At 41.4% G+C, this 20806-nt stretch overlaps 1 protein-coding gene and 1 long non-coding RNA gene across 2 annotated transcripts in view; one reads left to right on the forward strand and one right to left on the reverse strand.

The window, feature by feature from the left end:
* Positions 1–1673: 1673 nt before the first annotated feature.
* Positions 1674–20319, reverse strand: LOC124293338. The gene is made up of 3 exons (XR_006903272.1): positions 20170–20319; positions 19856–20095; positions 1674–3561 (listed from the first exon to the last, which is right to left on the reverse strand). It is a non-coding gene; the product is annotated as an uncharacterized LOC124293338 (long non-coding RNA).
* Positions 13526–20806, forward strand: part of LOC107223181 — a 78784-nt gene continuing 71503 nt past the window's right edge. The window contains exon 1 of the mRNA XM_046733863.1: positions 13526–13598. The gene's annotated coding sequence lies outside the window, so the exon portion shown is untranslated. The remainder of the gene's footprint in view (positions 13599–20806) is intronic.

The following is a 20806-nucleotide window of genomic DNA, read 5'->3' on the forward strand; positions in this document are numbered from 1 at the left end:
TAAGTCGGCAGGGCCACTTTCACATCATACGGATATATACATAAATAACTTTCTTGACAAATTCTTGTAAACAAATTACGCACGTATCGCGTGAATATTAATTATTACTACATCTATGGTTAGCGATGCCGTAAATCAGTAGAATTAATTTCTAGGCTTTCGGAAAGACGCGTTTCCATAATGTCGAATCAACGTATACCTGATGAATACTTAATTTTCTTACCTTTGAGCAGATGCCTCGTGTAATCGAACGTACTCATCATCTACCGACTTCCGTACGCTGTTCACGTCTTCGCGCAGTGTGTCAGGGTTGAATCGCTTCTCAATCCGTCAGTGTGGTCTGATGAAGTGACCTTTGGCCGAAGGAACGAAAGGGTTTCGAGTACCGCCGAAAGTTGACGTGTCGACTTCAACCAGGTGTTTAATTGCTCTTACGAAGGTACCAAAAGTAGGGAGGGCAGAAATTAGAAGAATGGAAATTTATTTTCCGACTGGAGACTTCGTCGCTTTGGAAATGGTACCTGAAGCTATTCACGTGCAAGTGCCTTGTCTTATGAATATAAATACAAATTTTGTCAAAAGTCTGGAGCAGACTTTCTTCCTCCTTCTCCTCCTTTTCCTCGGCAAGACTCCTCATTTATAGTCATAGAATATGAAAGTCTAATTGGAAACTGTTTTCTCCTGAAACAATGAAACAATGAGCTGAAGAAGCAAGTCTGCGGCATTGGATGGATAGCGCGTCGATCCTATTCAACCAACATTTCTGAGATCCTTTCGAAGCCGACGCGCCGTAGTCATGATCCGAAGAGGTTTCATTCCTAACTTGCTGCTCACGCGGTTGTGAATATCGTCACAAATATTTCAACAAGTATTTCCACGATCGGTGCAAGGATCTATAATCACGTCCGTATACTTTTTCGGAAAACTTACAGTACAAACTTTGTTGTTTATGGTGTAAATACTTTAGTTTACCAAGATAAAACGATAAGTTAGCTTTGTTGGACAATCGTATTCTTTCGTATCTGGAATGTTTGATAACAAGTTAAACTCACATTTAACGCAAATCTAGCTTGGAAATTTCCGACGACAATTGTATTTTCATCCGCTATCACAATTCACTGATTCCTTTTTCCATTCTGTTATTTACCCGCGAGCATAGGTACAGGTATATGCGGTAGAACCATCATGGAGGACAGAACTGTGCAAACGTCACTGGGTCAGCACTGACGCGTTTAAGATAGTTCAAACACCTATACAACCAACAGCTGGTAGAGCTAATATTGACGTTGCTCGCGGATTGCGTCATTGGCTTCGAATTTGCGGAGAATTGCACGCCCATTAAATGCACCGTGAATTAGGTTGGTATAAGCTACAGGCAACAACGGGTTGAACCAATATACACCACGCTGGAATTGGGAATCTCATCGCAAATCACTGCTTAATGTCATTACTGTATAATATTTTACAATTACGCCAGCCACTCGCGAGTGTTTGTAACGCGACTGCTAATTAATAATTACACCTCATGCTGCATCGCGCGCAGCTTATAAGCGGGTAATTGTTATGAAGTGTAACAAGAAGACGGTATATCGTATAGCTAGGAGTAAAATAATGAACGGGATCTTCTCACGGGTAAAAGAATTCTATTTATACGGTGTAATATTCAGTTATTAAAGATTCTTTATAGGACATTTTCTCTTCGTTTTCAATTTTCGTTTTCCTCGAATAATATTTCAAGTTTGTCTTGAGAGATGGTAAAAATATGTCAATTTCTGAGTAAACGTCAAAATTAATTAGGCTTAAAAATGAAACGAAATGAAGCCGTGCTGATGTGAAGATGACAATAATAATAACAAGCAATTTCACGTAGTTATGGATTTGGTAACGGGCAAAGAATTTTCTATTCATCTCTAGTCTGAATTAATTTTCACGTCTGCACTTTCGAATTTCTATCTGAATTATCTTAAAAGAAACTGATTTACATTATGACAATTTGTATGTCAGTTAAAAGTGGGTCATTCTTTAATTGCCCAAGTATCTGATCATCGTAATAATTTCAATACTGTTATAATTGTTGCAAAAAATAAAGCAATCAATTTAGCAACCGTTCCTGCGTTTAACCGTATCGTTTGAAATAAACGATAGCGAATGACTCTCAAGAATAGATTGTCGCTTGCCTATTATTTCTTATATAAATGAACAAGATTTCAATAGTTGATTCACTCAACTGATTCCAGTAATTACTTCACAAGCTGTAACCAAGTTCTACCAAGTAAACGAAATAAATAAAATAAGTAACGAAATAAAACCGCTTTTACGTCTATTACAACTTTTAATAAGGCAAGAAAATAATTACGTCAAGTACGCCAGCTGTAATTCAAAGCCATTTCGCTAACAAACTCAGTCATTTTTTTCCAGCAGATCGATTTCCTGTTCTGCTTACGTAGCATCCGGAAGGATATTTTTTTTTCTTCACTTCCAGGGTAGATATGAATCTAACCGAACCGCGTGCTCATCGAAAACAGTTTGATCTTCGTTTCACCGTATATTTTACGACCAGATTATTCATCAAGCATAAAATCTGACAGAATTAATACCCACGATGATTGTTAATTCAGTTGATTGCCGTCTAGATGAAAAAAACAAGTTCGAATATTCGTCTGAAACGATGTTAAATAAACGTGTAGAAGCTACGGTTTTTCAAATTAAGCTAATGAAATTTCTTCACTCACTTCACGATCGCTGTTTACCATAAATTTACGAACACGGAATCGGTGAAGATATGAATTACAGGGAGTTTATCCTCCTCGATACCAGCCACTTCTCTTCCGTCCTCTGCAACGCTCTTTTATTCCTCTTTCCCGCATCCCTCTTTAGGCGAGCTTAACTGATCTCACCTCCTTCCCCAACCGGTTTGAGGAAAATATGAATAGCGCCGGGGCGAGGCGGCCTCGTTAAAAGACTAACGTAATGACAGTATAAGAGATCTTATCGTCATTAAACCCGCGATCGGCGCCTCCGGCTTCGCCATTCGAGCGGATCGCGGATCGAGCTTTTCAAGAATCTTCGGAGGCGGACGCGTTTCCACCTCCGCTGCACCTCGCTGCAACTCTCGTCCGTCACGCGAGGCGTATCTTCGTCTCTGGAAATAAATTGTCCGTATTTCGGTGCTGCATGAAAATCTCCCGATTCCTTCCACGTGCGCCAAATCGACTTTACAATATTCCTCTTTCTCTCCGCGCTCCCATCTTTCCTCCTTACCTCTCTGCCTTGCTTCTCTCTTCCTTTCCACCTTTCAACATACCAATACTCTGCACCAACCTCTTCTTCTTCTTCTTCTTCTTCTTCTTCTTCTTCTTCTTCTTCTTCTTCTTCTTCTTCTTCCCTGCTTCCTCTTCTCGCTCTGCAGCTGCTGCTGTGTACAGAGCCAACTTATACCTTCCTTGTACTCTTCCAACCGCGCGTTGGCGACTTTGCCAATCTTTTCGTTTCATTTTTCTCCACCGTTTGCACCGCGTCGAGATCTCATCTATAGGGTGGTAGGAAGGTATCGCCACGCCGCTGCAGAGTGAAATAAATATTTTAATCTCGTTTCTTTTGTTTTGTTCTTAAAACTTTTCATCAGGGTTTCATAAATTTCTGTGCGTATTTGCACGGAGAAGTGTATTTACCCACTTTTATCGGTAGAGGAATTACAGCCTGCTACGAGTGAATAAGGAAATGAAAAATAATGACACGATAAGTTGGTGTTTTGTTATTATAAAATGTTGGGTGTGACTTTCACGTGTACGATTAGTCGTTTCATTGTAAATTATAAAACCGCGTAATACTGGACGATTCATTTTTTTCTTTTGCAACGGCAAATGAAGGTCCAATTATGCTGTATGCAGTAAATAATCCGACTCTGTGTTTTGTTATTCGGATTCTGCGGGTCACCGTGACTTGAAAAGCGTCAAAAGTTCTCTGAAAATTTGTGTATATTATTTTCGCAATGCTTAAGGCATGTCTCGGACGTTTCCATAAACGAGTCGATGTCGAAAGTCGATGTGATTATTTTTTTTATACAATAAAATTTGCCAAAATACCAATTTTCAATTTCCAATCCACGTATATAACATACGTACCTGAGAATTTCTAGCATGCAAAATGATTAGCGTAATGCAAATTGGAGAGTCTATAAACCTCAGGCACTTCGATTTTTACCTCATTTTCATTCGAATCACGATCGGTCCGTTTTTTCACTGGAATTTCTTACTTGTATAACATTCTGTATTATATATGCAGAATTATTTTACACAGTATTAGATATTGTATACGAGCAATATTTCACCCACACCCCTTATATATTCACCACGGAATACATAAATTTATACTCGCCTGCGCAAAAATTTTTTTCTTTCCTTTGGGCAATTTTTACGCTTTTTTCTATCCCTGCGCCTTGTTCTATGCACATAAATAATTTCATACGAGATACTTCGTCGAGTTGATATTTGACACAGTCTATACTACCTACACAAATATCGTGCTAGAGCATAATAATTATGCAGCAACGATGATCAGATATTGCAGGCTGGATATAATAACGTAATTAAATTGTCAGTGTGTGACGACGACGCTTGGGAACGGTTTAAACAGTGCGGAATAAAATTAGCGCTAAATTTGATCATTTTCTCGCTCGGCACATTATTATCGAGCGTATAATGGGTCGCGCGACGGCATGACAAAATAACGCTTGAAAATTCGCTAAATAAATATACCCCACATTGTAAAAAGCTGCGTCTTTTATTTTTGAGAAACCCCTGAAGAATAATGGGCTGTATCGTGTACCCATTCGCATTCTCGCAGCTCTTTGTTACACGGATATTGTTCATATTTTGGCAAAGAATCGGTATCGCCGCTACAGTGACAGGGTTAGCTCAGAAATTGAATGCCTCTGAAAAATACCTCCGCTAATGAGAAAGTATCGGAAAAATTGAGTATTATAAAATTCTTGGAACGTTTTGAATTTCGAGAGTAGAATGTGAACAGCGAAAGAAAAACCGTATTACGTTTCATTGCTAGCAAAAAAAAAAACATCAAGTTCCCAAGGAAGCATAAAGGGAACATCACAGACTCTCACAATTAATTATTCCTCCAATAATACGTTGAAAGGTTACAAGCTTGAAAATTCTCAGCCAATTAGGAAGAATGTTTAGAAAAAAATGATATTTTTCGGCGATCAAAGCGACAATGAGTCAGAAATGAAACGCGTTTGATATTTTATCGCCACCCTGTGCGGCAGAAACGACGAGCTTTGCCCTGTGGGATGGCGTGAGGCTTTATTTTTCTCTCTCCCTCTCTGGCTGCAGCGGCTGGTTGTACAGATAAATACATTGTTCTTTGCTCCGTGGTGGTTCGGAATCATCTGAAATCTTTTTCCATTGGCTCGAGTTAAGTGATATCGAGGACGAATTGGAGTCTCCTGTGGGAGCGATTCGTCTGAAATGACGAATAGGCAACTCGTGCGGAGCGGAGATCCCTGCAGGAAATGGGCGAAGCCCAGCGACGTCCCACTTACACGATTATACATCTTTCACAAGGTAACACAATGCTGCGGCCTCCTCATCCTCCTTCTTCTTCTTCTTCTTCTTCTTCTTCTTCTTCTTCTTCGTCTTCTCCTTCATCTTCTTCCTCCTCCTCTTTCTCCTTATCCTTTTCCCGTCGAGAAAACAATCCCATTTCTTGCCCTCGCCTCGTAGCCGTCTGTACAGTTCGGCCACCACGTCTGTCGCTCTGGTGAAGGATGAAAGCCCGATAGGATTTAGCGTCCTTTCGATCTTGCATCGTAAATAATTCGGACTGTATACACACACCTCCCCTACCTACGTCTACGTCAGAAACGACACTCGAATCTTTTTCTGATGTGATTTTCTATTCGGTGAAAATTACACTAACTTACGAGCACTTCTCACACCATCTGACGATGTTATGTATCCATAATTGTAGGTACATCGGTAGAAACCATCAAAGACAGACGCAGAGCTTACCAAAATAGAAGGATTAGGTTCTCTTTAGGTGATAATTTGGCGTCGTGGTGGTCAACGTTTCAGCGTTCGACGTTTTTCGAACTAAACAAAAATTTTTAAATATCTGGTTTACGTCACGAGCAATTTACATTTTCAATTAACCTTCCAGGTAAGGAAAACCCCGCATGCTTGACCGAAAGGCTTTGGATAAATATTATACGTGAGTCTAGACGAGGGCAAAAAGCTTAACTGGCCGCACGATTTGGTCTGAGCGTGGGCACGGATCAAGGCCGCGGGAAATTAATTCCCTCTCCGGGGATTACTATAATTTCGAGAATCTCTAATAGTCTGCGAAAATTACGAGCTTGAACTCTGTGAGCGAAATTAGCGAGCTAGACAAACGTTTGCGAACTCTCGCGAGAAATCCACGTCTCGACGACAACGCGGGACAGGCGACGCGGGGTGCCGGAGGAATTCGGTAGGAATTTCGATATATATATATATATGTATGTATATAAGGCTCGGCAGGAGAAAGTGAGGAAAGGACTCGAGGGGAGGAACACGAAGGAGAAGAAGAAGAGGAAGTGAACGGAGGGAGAGAGAATGGTGTAGAGATATACAGAGAGAGAGGCATTTGTTCGTCCTGGGACAAGTCCCCTTAGGATATGTAACATACTTATGACATGAAACGCGTATTATAACACAAAATTAGAATAGAAATTAAAACCAGAGTTGTGGGAATAACACAAGAACAGAGACAAGAGTAGATAAAGATGTATAGAACTAAAATGGACAGTAAGTAAAGAAAAAACTAATAAACAGGTAAATAAACGGATGAATAAATCAATCAGGTAAAAATGAGTGAAAATAGAAATAAAAGTAAAAATAATATAGGTTAAAATAGAAGAAAATAGAGGGATAGGGAGAGTCAGCGAGAGAGAGAGAGGAGAGAGAGAGAGATCAGGTTTATCTGACAAAGTTGCAACTTGTGGACTGTGGAAAGCTGTCGTAAAAAACTTGAAACTACCTCTAAATTCCCGAGTGTTAAAAACCCACGGAGATAAATACACCGTGCTTCTTTTATTTCACTCTCTTGTCTCCGGCGTCTTGTATGTCGCCCCGGAAAGATAAAAGAAAAGAAGGAAAAGAAAAGAAAAGAAAAAGTAACGGATAAAGGATAAGAAGGTCGGCCAGGGCGAAGAGTGAATGGCGCACTTTATCCGTCAGAAAACGTGCGCACAGAACGCTGCAGTTTCGCCGCAGTTTGTTGCGGTCGAGTCAGTTTCCGGTTCAGAAGTGGAGACAGTGTAAATATCATACCTTGACTCTCCTCCATGGACGGAGGTTCATATCGATACGTTGCCGGATGCGTGACGATACGTCCAGTCGGTAAACCGGAAGGGACAGTCCATCGTCGATACATCGAGAAACGATCGATGCTTCAACCATTTGTCGGCTATGATCGATGCCAAATGGGACGTGGTTAACGGTCTCGTCGTGCGTACCCGAAGATTTATCATCGCTCGTTATATGCTGCTGGAGATGCGTGTCGGTGTACCGAACATCGAGAGATTCGATTTGCACGCCGATCGTTTCCACCTTTCGACAAATTGACTCGCCGTGGCCTCCATCACACCCCCAGTTCTCGGTTTGGCTGTTGTTCAATTTCCAGCTCTCGGCTGTGCTTTCTCATCGGCAATAAAATGTACGGCTCTTATTAGCGATTATCCGGAGTTGAAAGAGAGGAGTATACGCGGCATGTTGACTCTGTGTAATGGGCTGCCGCTGAAGTGGTTTACTCTTCGAACTCCCACCGGGCTTCGTTATTTCTTTTCTTCGAGGCGCTTCGCAATCGTTACACTCTTTGCCTCCTGCTCAGTCAGCCACATGTTCTTAACGGCTCAGACTTTCTGCCGGACCATGCTTATAACCGCACTTCGAAGCGTGAGTTCCGAAATGTCTCGGTAGGATACGCGAGTTACTCGCGACAGCGTGAACGGGAAATGCCACGATTCGCGTCATCCCCTGTATCGCACCTTGCAAGAATTACAAAAATTTGCACATCGTACCCGCCGTTTCCTCGTTGACGTTCACTTTTACCCCTATCCGTTCGGCCGATCAACACGGTTCGAAAATTAGGGACAGCTCTCGAGGGACAAATTAGCCCGATTCCCAGAGCCTTGGGTATCGGTATTAATACACCCGTTTATCTACGCGCAGATCTCTGTAAACCCTGCGATAAGAGGGGCAAAGTGTATTTCGCCGTACGTATTTCGAAACGCCAGCTTTGTCGTCCGAGCTGATAACCCAACTCGAGTCCTCGCTAATCCCAGTCACACCTGCGGTCAGACATCTAGGTACGTCGGTTTTCCACGACTATCCTTGCGCGCTACTCTCGTCTTGTACCCCAGGTACGTACGCTTTGGAACAGCGAGCCGCGTATATTCTCTGGGAACATGCAACGCGTACATGCATACCGCGAGAGAAAATGTTACACGTACTCCCGTATGCGCGCCCGTAACTTGAGACACTTGCTCGTCCGTCTACAGCTCTCACCGCATAGAAACTCGGCTGCAGTTTAGATGCAGAATCGTCTGGTAATGTCGCCTCTGGGTTTCCAGATGTCTGCCGACGTCGAGTCACACTTAACCCGTTGCCAGGAGTGAGTGTTTCTATTTTTCAAACCTAAGCTGCTAACCGTGTATAAACGATTTCTTGCTTTTATTATACCCATAAGCTGTTTTCCTCCCGACCCTACTCGACTTAAAGTAATCCCCCCACCTCCGTTTAGAGATTCTAACGACGCCGGTGTTTCAGATATTCCTCGTTTCCGTTTCAACGATTGTCCGTAGTCATCCGTGTATTCAGATTTTCGAGAGGCAATCTCGATCGAAATAAAACGTAAACTTATCGACAGCGTGTTAATTTTTCAAACTTCGCATCTCAGGTCGTATTTTCATCATCGCAAAGCCACGATAAATCAACCGCAGCCCTAAATATTCTGAATTTTTCCATCCTGACATGTATAATTGGATCACCGCACAGTGCTTGCGACTGCTTTCGTTGTTGGATTTCTTTTTTTTCACTCATATGTCTTTCGAATCATCCTCTTGGCGGATGCACGGTCGAAGATTCAATTCGCCGCATGTGCGTCTCGACTTACCGTTCTTCACGTGGCGTCGTTTTACACGCCACCTGGCAAACGCGATCGTCAGCTGTCGTCGCCTCTCCTGGTAATTAATTCTCCTCCTCGCCTCATTCCTCAAGTGGATTTCATTCTCTTCGGTCAAGTGCCTGTCGAGCATTTCTCCTATCACTTCTCGTCTATACTTCTTGTATTTTATCAGTTTATCGCTGATCAGCAGAGATGATCGGTTTCCGCGTGGCAAACTTCGAGCTTTTCGTTTATAAGGAGAAAAGATGTATTGCGTTCAGCCGGAGGCGGTAAATGAACAAACTTTTGCAGTAAGTGAAAAGTTCCAGGGGCCAAAGCACCGTCGCTTCGCGTTGAATTTACCGAAAGTTCCGATGCCGAAGAAAACTTTCCAAAAACACGAGACACATCGCCGACACCAGAAAATAAACTTATTTATAGTCTTTATCAAATCCCCCTCCCCCCCCCCCCCCCTTGCCTCCTGCAACCCTCGCTGTATACCGCCACGAATCCAGGGTATGCCAGGTACTTCAATCCGTTACAGGGAACGGACTTCGTTAATCTCTGGTCGAACCTAAAAACGAATAATTTTTCAAACTGCAAGAGCCAGGATGACAAATAACTTGATTATCCACGTATCAGGTGTTTCTTTGGAAAAATTCTATAGCCCGTTTGGTACGCGAATCACGTACAGAAATGCGCACCCGTACTGCAGAGGTGTGCATAAATAACACCATGCCGCTACAGCCCCGCATGAAAATTCACCTATACCATCGCCAATTGCGAGCTCGTCTGTGAAACTTGGTTTTACAGTCGATCGGCCGATTGATTCTAAACGCGAAAGGATAAACTGTTTCCGGTATATTCTACAATTCATTGGGTTCAGGGTGAATGCACCGATGAATGAACCAACCAGCCGCCTGAGACAAACAAATTACATCAACTTTTCACCAACTTATGCAGCGACGGGTATAATCGATATTCTTCTCCACTTCCTTTAATCGTACGATTCGTACTTCATCCAATGTTTTTGCGAGTAACATCATGTGCTCCGTGTGCTTCAACATTCAAGAACACCCCGTGATTATTCAATTGTTAATTTAGAATAAGATATATCGCAATAGATCGATAAAAATTCTCAAGCGGCCTTTGGTCACTGACCGTTTCAACATATCTAACAAATGTACGGTCAAGGCAGAAACTGACCCCAGTTGTCGCATTTACTGCAATGGAAAATAGATTGCTGACGGATTAAAAAAAATTAGGCATAAAAAATCGATTTATCGTAATTGTATAATTGGAGACACCGTTCAACGATGAGTTAACAAAACTTGAACACTATTTGATCGGACCACAGACAGGATCTCAGTGAATTCCATCGGTTACGAGCGATCTGTGTTGAAATTTTTTTTCCCCTAGACTTATTATTCCTCTTTCTCTTTCTCGTTCTCGTCAGCGCAAGCGGCAAAATTACAAGTCGTTAAAATGCCGCGGGATTTATATCCGGTACGTGTGTAAATTTTCAAAGTTGGACGGTCGTAAGGACCGAAACGCTCGGCGCTTGCGCGTTTATTTGCTCTCCGGAAAGACGGAACTGCATCAGAGGGTGTAATTTGTTGGCCCATCTGGTTCGCAATTGCAGTTCAGTTGGCTGAGAGAGGCGCGCGTGTTCCGGCGCGTTGGTTGCAATTGTTGTTAAAACTAACGGCCCTCGTTAGCAGAGACGACGTAGCACCGGCCGCTCGGCCAGCCTTGTTGCACCAGCGTCGTTTCGCCGCGTTTAGCCGCGAGTTCGCGTTGTTTCAGGTGAATCGTCGTTGCTGGTCGTTTACTGGTAATCCTTTCAGGGGTTCAAAGTTCGTTCGGTATGCGGTCACGGGTTTAGTGCTATTTGCAAACCTGCAGACCACGAATCCGTGAGTGCGTCACGACGCTGCTTCTTTTTTCTCCACCAACGCCTCGAATTTCTTTTCCCCACTTTAAAAGCGCTCCGGCCGCAAAATTGCGGCTGCAAATCCGTTCGTTCGTTAGCTTCCACCACAGACCGCATAATTATCGATGTCTGGGGTATTTTCGCCTCCGTTTCACACCTTCGCACTAATAACGTGTTCGGTAATTGACGGGAATTCAGTAATCGCCTCTTGCAGATGTCGCGCAATTGACGCCTGTATTAAAACCGCGCTGATGAATCGTTCGAGCAGATTTATGAATGATTTATACGTTGCACGATTGTTCGTTCCCTCGAAAAATCATCATAAACTGTCGATCATTCTTTTTCTAAAAGATCGACAATTGCCTTGAAGAAGTTGAGCATTGAGAAGCGTTGTACAACCGTTGAGTGAAATTTACTTGAAACTCTTTGAAATTGACTAATTTTTTATTCATTTTTGTAAAAATGTATTTATTTCGTTACGGTTACCTTTTCAACGGTATAAATCTCGTTGTCAATAAAAATTAGAGAGCTTGGATACAACGTGATTTTTATTAAATCGCAAAATAAAACTCGAGAGTTAAACAGACTCAAGGACTCAAGTGTTGGCCTCGCGGTAAGTTGAAAAGGATCGAGCCGCGTGCTTGCGGAAATGTTTCCTCTGCGAACGAAAATAGAGAGAAAAAAAAAAAAAAATTTAATGACGAGTCAAGAATTGCATCGTTTACTTTAATACCACTCTAATTAGACACGCTTACTTACATTACGTAGGTATAATAAATACCTAGAGATTATTCTCCGTGTCTTTAGCATTCTCTGCAATTTAATGTAATCGAATAATGCATTACACGCGTAGTTTTGCCTGGCGATGATTATCTCGTAAACAGCATATAATTATTCGTCCGCATCGCGTAATCACTTATTACAAAGTTTACTGACGAAGGCTACCGAGTGACATTCAATTACACATATATACCCGCACGTAAAACACCATATTATACGTCTCAAGTAAATGAATTCCAGCCGTTAGTTCGTTTACACAATCGTAATTAAGGAGCCACTTGACCGTTTTAAATACTCTCGTAATAAATCTATGTCCAACTCTTACATTGCGCTGCAGCGATGGTGAAAAAAAAAAATTCGTTGTACCGTATTGAGGCCAGTCATACTTAAACAATTCTCAGTTACAAAACATTTTGATGTTTGCATGCGTACGTGGGCAGCGGTTTATGCATGATTTTGAACGATGTGTGTAGAAATTACTTGACACGCGTTACAACAGTTCACGAATTCGAGCAATTTAATTCGTTTCAATTTCACGAGGATTTAGAAAGTTTCGAGGACATGTGAGGAAAAAAAAAAAAAAAAGAAAAAATATTGACTTGTTAAAATTTTCGTTAGTGTACAGAGTCTCGGTGCTAATATAACGCTGATTTTCCTGAAGGCATTTTGCGTACTGGGAACCTTACCTTACCTTATATTATATGTGTATACATATATATATATGTGTATATGTATACCTTTGAAACGCGTCAAGAAAAAGCAATATCAATTTTCCTTTCACCTCAGAAATAGCCTTCAGTTTCGTTCATTTTTCTTATTCATTACTGCTTCTCTTATTTTTTTTTTTTTTTTTTCGTCTTCTTTGTATACTGGTTTTTTTCTTTTTTTTATTCCCCTCAACGTTCAACTTCTGATCTCTAAGGATCAGAATAATTCATCGGTGTCAGGAGGTTACGGTCAGGCTTTGCCGCTGCGCCAGAAGTATACACTTATCAGGAGCCTGTAACGCGTATCTCGAGAGTCGTGATCAACTTGCCGGTTGGTTCTACGATCGTCGGTTCAGTGATTGGCAAGCGATTGCTGCAACGTCGAAACGCTTGCGTAGCTTCAACGTTTTTTCTCTCTCTCTCTCTCTCTCCCTCCCTCCCTCCCTCCCTCTTCATTTCTCCGCGCACCCTCTCGTCCTGTCGTATCAAGCACCGCATAATTGCTCCGGATATACGTATACGTACTAAGCGGGGTTCGTTATATCCTTCGTCAGAGAGTTTCGCCTCAGTCTACGGTACCAAAACTATAAACCCCTGCAGCGTTGGTAATGGATAGAGTTTCGCTTACAGTTATCTTCGGGCGTATAGTCCTACCCCCGCGTTACGGTTTAATGTAAATAAATTTATCACGTGATTTGCATGCGCTGGCAAGATTTGTGTGGCTCTCCTAGACCGCTTGATGTGTACCCTGTTTAACCCATCTTGGGATACGCCTCGCTCGCACAAATGTGTAGTTTGAGTTACGCGCTACGCTCAGCTACGTTATTATATCCTCCATAGCTTATATGAACCCCTTCTTCACGAGCGTTCCCTCGTAAAAATCTAATCACCGTTTTTCGTGTTTCCTTGCAGATTGCGTCTTTCCTGCCGCGTTTCCTGCGACGTACGTCTACGGCGATTGCGATGTGTGACCTGATCTCCGGACACCGGTGATATGTTATTATTCCATAAATTATAACGTAAGTCCGCATGCAATTTTATGCAATCATTTTTTACACCCTGCTCGACAACTACTTGCACAGTCGTTTAATAATACAGTACGTCTCGACAACTTCTTCGTCAACTATTCTGTGGGAAAAGTCTAGAGGGTTCCTCCTCTTCTTTCAGTTTTCGATCGTCGTTACGTAGGACCGAGTCCTTGTAAATATATCCATAAGCACGACGGAAAATAATTTTTATTCGTAACGAGAGAAAGGAGCTTCTGAATGAAAACTACTCGCGATTTTATGTTCTTTCAAAATCCTTCTTCGGAAAATTTTCCCTGTCTTCGAGATGAAACGAGTTTCTGAATTCATTGGAGGTAGGGGGTGTGTCGGATCTTAAAGGGTGTAACTTAACCGTCGTCGAGCAGTCGAGGTAAAGTAGCAATATTCGAGAAGCACTCTCTCTCTCTCTCTCTCTTCAGATTCTCATTCCTCATTTTTTTTCTCTCCGGTCTCTGTTCCATCTCCCACTGCTCCTTCTTCGCGATCATCTCCTTTCTCTTTTCATACCTCGGGTATCCCGTTCCTGTACTGGCACATCTACGTACATCATCCCTTCCCGTGTACATATTGTATACAACGAGCGGTCTACCTCACTGTGTAGGTACTGCAGTAATAAAGCAACAGTGGCGTTTGTCGTTCAACAAAAGCTCAACTTTCGTCGCTCGTAACCCGAGGCAGGCTTCTTTTCTTTTGACCCTCGGCTCGTGGAAGTATACCTTATACTTTTTTCCCACACCCCTCCACGCCCTTATACACGGTCGCTAATACCACGTCCTGATGGCGGAGCGGACGCGCGCCTTTGATAGCTTTGAAGCACCGGCAAACTCTCTCTGTTCCACGGTGACACCGTCGTTAACTGCAGTGTAAAGGCGTGCATCTGATATTTTACCTGCCCACGTGCAACGGATCGAGCTTGCGTCCAGTGGAAATGGCTGGAATCGATTCGACTCGTGCACTTTGTGTCTGTGTACTTTGCATATGATCACGCCGCAATCAAACTTACCATAGTTAATCGTACGTTTACTACCGTGATGCACCACTTTATGTTCACCTATTGTTGGGCGTTCAAGGTATGCTTGAAGTGCCTTTGCTACGACTGGACATTACATATACGTAATGGTCCTCGTACTGCTTACATAACTCTGTAGTTAGGACAAGTGTCTATCTACTTTTGAAGTCACGTACCGTGCAGAAACATACGTCAATGGATGTACAATTTAGGGGTGGTCCTTAAAATGATCATTTTTTAATTTAGACCGGCTCGCCCCCCAAATTGGCTTCAAAGAATTCGAACATAATTCCCTCATTGTTGCAGATTTTTAACTCAACTCTAACCCGTGCCCCAAAGAGGGTGGATTCCATTCAACCCTTTCAGAGGCACGTCAAATCTACAGAACAGATTTAGATCACATTTGATATCTAGCGGTTTCTTGGGTCACTGATCGCGAGTCTGAACCCAAAATTTGAAGGTTCAAAACGATGGATCCAATATGGCAATATTAAGTAACTTTTGGGGTTGTTTATCATATTGGATCCGCCGCTTTGAACTTTCAAACTTTGAGTTCAGACTCGTAATCAGCGAACCAAAGATCTCCCTGTACCAAATTTCATAAAAATTTTGTAAAAAGTTGAGATAAAAATTTGAAAAAATTAGAGAATTAGTTTTGAATTATGTGGAGCCGATTTGGGGGGTGAGCCGGTAGAAATTGAAAAATGACCTGTTCCAACACTACCTTAATGTACATATATTGTCCATCAACAACATTTCGCTCACAATCAGAGAAAATTATCTTCAATTCCTTACCACGTAATGACTCGTTAACCAATTACAATCGTATCGATTTTACTCGATAGATGGTGACAAATGTTTCGTTATCACGATTCGGTGAACCTAGAGTGAAGAGGTTAACCCTGCAGATTCGAGTCTGGTAGATACTACGCTTGAATTATCACTTCGATTTATACCGAAACTGTGAAACGACACGTGTAAAGCGGCACTTGGTCATTCGCAGCAAGGTTACGCGGGAAATTTGCAAAATTCACACTTTTCAAATTTATGGCAAAACTTTGTCGCGATAATTCGAATTAGCATATTGCTAGCACGGGAATGTTTTTCCCGACGAGAATAGAGCGCGGCGTTCTTCACATCGTACTTTGTGTAAAGGTGCGGAGCCCTAGTTCAGAGAATATCTACACGACTATCGACGATATGCCGGTACATAGGTAACCTGTAAGGGCGTTTGACGAACGGGAGACAATAACGATAGAATCGGCGAGATGTATTGATCTCTGAAAGACTATACGGAAGACCTACGAACCGGCATATGTCTAGGAAGGCTGGCGGGGAGTTTCAGACGTTCACAATTGGCGGAATATTTAGCATTACGTATTTATGTATTGGTAGAATCGACCATTTCCTCCCACGCTACCGGGTCGTCGCTCTCTTATACATGATGTACATATGTACATGTATACATGTATATCACCTGTAAAGGTGCCCGTACGTATCATAAGCCTCAAGGCGAGACTGTATTATTTCAGATATGCTACACGTGGAATAATATTCTGCGTTTGTCTGCGGCAGATTTCATCGTTTCAGCAGCAGCAAGGAATCCCATTTGAAATTGATATCACAATTCTGTACGGATACGCATTTTTCTCGTTTTATTATACGTATTATATCGCCTCTCTAATGGTATAAGGACGTATCCGCCATTATACGACATTTTACCACGCGTATTTTTCCCCCTTGTATTTACGCGAAAAATATGAGGATACAGTCAAAAATGTTGAGATTAAAAAAATTGACCATTTAACGGTAAAATATCGGAAGTATTGCCGGTTATGCCCTTTCGTATCGAACTTTATGAAAAATAATTACGTTCACTGACGTTGTATGTGCCCACAAAGACCTTATACCGTTAGATCCGATATTATTTTTTGACAGAATTTTCGATGAGTGTTTGAAAAAAATTTTTAAATTCGTTCCGAAATCGATAAATCTTTATGTGTTGAAGGTTTTTGCGTCGCGTACGAAAGAAACAAAAAAATGGCGGATGTAACCTTACGCTATTTATAAATGCGATGAATAAAAATAAGGGCGTGTTCGTCAAACATAAAGCGTTTTACCTTTTCTTCATTTTAGTCGAATTATATTTGGGTTCTTTTGTAGCAAATGCCGCGAAAAAAAAAAAAATTTATACACCTTTTTGCTACATACGTTTTTATACTATTAGACACGCGATATGTATGCACACCTGTATACGCAGTACGGGTGCCTACATGTCGAATGACCTCGTTGAGTTCAATCGAGCCTGTAATCCAGACCTACGAATTATATCGAGTGTTGAAAATTAAATGCCAATACAAATAAACCCATTACACAGGAACTGTATGAATATTTTGCATTTTTAAGTCTACACATTTCACGCGTTTTGTCACTGATTATCAATTTATCTGGGAAATTAACATTTTCACTATAAAATCAGTATTATTAGTACACGAATGAAAACTTAAAGTGAGAAAAATGAACGTAGTTCAATCGAATTGAACCAAATACAATTTTGTAATTTAAAAAATGTTTGATTCACTGATAAAGAGTTTGATTCGAGTTCTAGTTTACATAATGTATAAATCCTGCATTGCGGTTACCAGTATTAGCCTCGACGGTTCGTTGTTGTTTTTCAGCTCGTGGTTTCGAGAGTGATTCAAGTTAAATGAAAAATATCGAGCACCGTTAGTGCCTAATGAAAATAGGTAGGCGAAGGTATTTACATGCAGATGAAGCTGGCCAAGAGAACTTTTAGGCTATCCGCGACGCCGTTTTGCCTGCAGGTCTGAATGTGTCGGTCATGCAAAAATGTTTAAAGGAGAATAAAAAAAAAAAAAAGAAAAGAAAAGAAGTTGGGAAAAAAATTGTTAAAATGTGGGTATTACCGCGGTTACATTAGACGATGCACGCTCTTCATGTGCAGACCCAATTTATTACTCTTCGTGTTCGTTGTTACATTGTCCAATTACAAAACGGAACTATTCCCAACAGCGACGGGGGCTGCGGAAAATCATTCCTACTCTAACGACAAATTAACGACCGAAGCCAGGGGGAGAAACGATCCTGTGCAGCTCGATACCGACGCTGATCATGTATACACACAGGTACACGTCCTCGATACGCGCATTACGCGACATGATTCGTTATTCACGATAGAATTCAGCGTACCCGGGGATCGAAGGCTTTTTTTTTCACGAGAAAAAAGTTACCCGACAGTTCCGAATTAGGCTGTTCATTTTTTATACGGTTTTTCCCTCCCTTTCCACCAAACTTTTTCTCTGTCTGTCAGTTAATCAATTCAAACTCTCGATTTTCAATCCAGACCTCCGATTTCCTGCGACTGTTACTTGTAGGTTAAAATTCAAAATGAATGAGAATTGTTGGAAGAAAATCTTGCACAATACGTTATATTCAGAGGTGCGTAATTAAAAATTTTTACAGATTAAATGGAATTTTATTTGAAGGCGAATAAATTTTTTAATACAATGTAATAAAACTTGTTCCAGCTCGTGTGGTAAAGAAAATATCAAATATTATTGATTCAAAGTTAAATAATAAATAAGTAATGTCGTATTGTAAGTCGGTAGACCGAAGCGACATACCTTCAAAATTATAAGCTTCGCGGCATGTTCCTAACATTTTTCGTTGAAATTGTATAAATTCGTAATCTGATTTTAATTTATGATATTTTTTATTGTTTTACAATCGATTCCTGACAGGTACCAAGTGGCGGTTAATAATGAAAACACGAGTGGAGTTTCCTGGAGAAAATCTCAAATAAAAATGATATAATACTAACGTTAATGATTTGGAAAAGAAAAAAGAAAAGAATTAATTATCTCGTTGATATGGAAACGTTGCTGCAATACGTAAGAGCTGACTCGACATATTGATGGAGCTAGAGAACGTTAACGGTGTTATAATAAACCATTCGCGTGTGACACGTTATCTAATATTTTCTACACTGGTATAAATACAGAAGTATACGCCGGGAAAAAAAAAATAAATGTAAGCATAGAAGAAAATATGAGGGTAAACCGAATACGCGGCGCCGCATTTATTTCTTACTAGAAGAGGATTGCGCTAAAAAAGAATGGTGAAAAAGAAATTCCGCGGTGAAAAGAAACTAGGGAAGAGAATAAAACGAGAAGAAAGAAAAGAAACCGCTCTGGTAGTTTACGAGAAAATGGCGTGATGGCTGCCGGCTGGATCGGCGGTGCATCATTTGCCTGCAAGGTGCACCGACCGATGGGTTGGGAAAATCGAGTAACTCTAACGGAATAATTTAACCACAAGTTGCGTTAAATACGCGGGAGTTAACTCAGCTTTACTGCCATTTTCATGCGGCAGGAAATTTTATCACTTTCCATATTGACGTTAGTCGTAACAGGCGCATGGAAATAACAGCCAGAAGGTTTGAGTGAAAAATGTTAATTGGTAAGTGGTTATTATACTTTTAACGGCACGGTGCGAAATTGCCGAAAGAAAAAGGAGAACGAAGAAGAATAAGAACAAGGAATTCCTCTTCTATTTTTTTTGCCAACTACACTCGCTATTCTGCACCAGGTATATGATGAAAAAATGCGGAATAAGAATGTCGCGCGATTTCTTTATTTCATGAATACTTAACGAACCTTTTATCGAGACAATGATATTGGACGAGAAATTTGGTAGGCAGATCGGGAATTCGAATTACGCTGAACTTGAAGCTTGAAAATGCATGTCTTTGAAAATATTTTAGGTACGTCAATACACGTATAAGTAAGAATGTGATATCGTTGTTTCAAAAAATTGGCGGCGCTTTTTTCACTTCATCCTTTGTCGTGCGGCTCGAAGTTTCATTCGTCTTTCACGACGAGTACCGAGGACATGTTCACCGCGCTTTAAACACTCAATTAGTATTTCAAAAGATAATTAGGCGTTAATCACGATCCGTGGGACGTCGCCATTCAGAGCGAGATTACGCGGTAAAAGTAAAAGTTGCTGTCGAAAGGTGAAAATATCGCTCATTCATCAAAGACCTTTGAATTTCGGTGTACGTGAGTAGGTATGTTCTTCGCAACACGTAACACTTTGAACTGAGCAAACAAAAATTTTTGATACCTGCCGTTTAGTCTCTGTTTTCATTTGTAGAAAAACACAAGTAATTGGACGACAATTTAAAGCGTTTAGTACGTACCTCATTGGTGCCTGTCGGACGTGAAAGAAACTATTTTTTTGACAAAACGCCGTTTTGTGCCGAAGAAAAGAAACCCTAGCGGCTGCGGTAGCGGGTACATGTCACACTTCTGCAAATTGGTGGGCGGGTATTTTCTACTTCGAGAAATTTAGACGGAAGACGTTACGGCCGAGGTAAGACTTTCAAATCTTGCAATTCGTCGTTCGATTGTTTCTGAATAGACTCGAACGGAGTGCGAATCTAAAAGTAGAGTAGTAATCTCATGAACTTGGAAAGTTGTCGGCGCTTTGCACGTTTCGTGTTCGTCTACTTACCGACACTCCAGAAGACAGGTCGGAGCACACAAAGCGAAGAGAGCGAATTTGACGGACGGCTCGGGTCAAAAAGTTCGTATAATCTCCTCCTTTGAATAAGACGCACAGAAAAATCTTGCGAAATCGATCCACGAATCTTCAGATCCCCTCGGGGTTGGCCGAACGAAGAATTTCGACGATATTTTGCGGTTTTGCCTGCCATTTTCCGGAAAGAATTTAATTATTCCGCATTTGCTCCCGAGACGACGTTCCTAACGAGGTTATTCCTTTGATTGAGTTACGCGTAGCATTCAGCCCGAAGTACCGCACGAAGATGTGATTTCTTTCACTTCAAAGTCTCCCGGCTAACACAAGCGGTGATTCTTGTTACCGTTGTGGTATAAATTCGGTTAATTACTCGGCGCTTGTTTCGCACACGTTTCGAGTTGAAGGTAATTATTGCTTCAATTATGCCCTCGCAGCAACTTCGAATTTATGAGCGTACCTAATAACTCACTGTGGCTTTAAAGTTCGCAGGCCTGAAAATTATCGCGAACATTTTTCGACGTGTCGATTATACGTAGTTATTATAACAGTTCCGCGCTTGGAGAAGTAATTTGAAAATTTTAAGCGAGATGTTCTCGCAAGCGATTTTAAG

The sequence above is a fragment of the Neodiprion lecontei genome, chromosome 3 (assembly GCF_021901455.1).
Source record: "Neodiprion lecontei isolate iyNeoLeco1 chromosome 3, iyNeoLeco1.1, whole genome shotgun sequence".
Taxonomy (NCBI): Eukaryota; Metazoa; Arthropoda; class Insecta; order Hymenoptera; family Diprionidae; genus Neodiprion; species Neodiprion lecontei.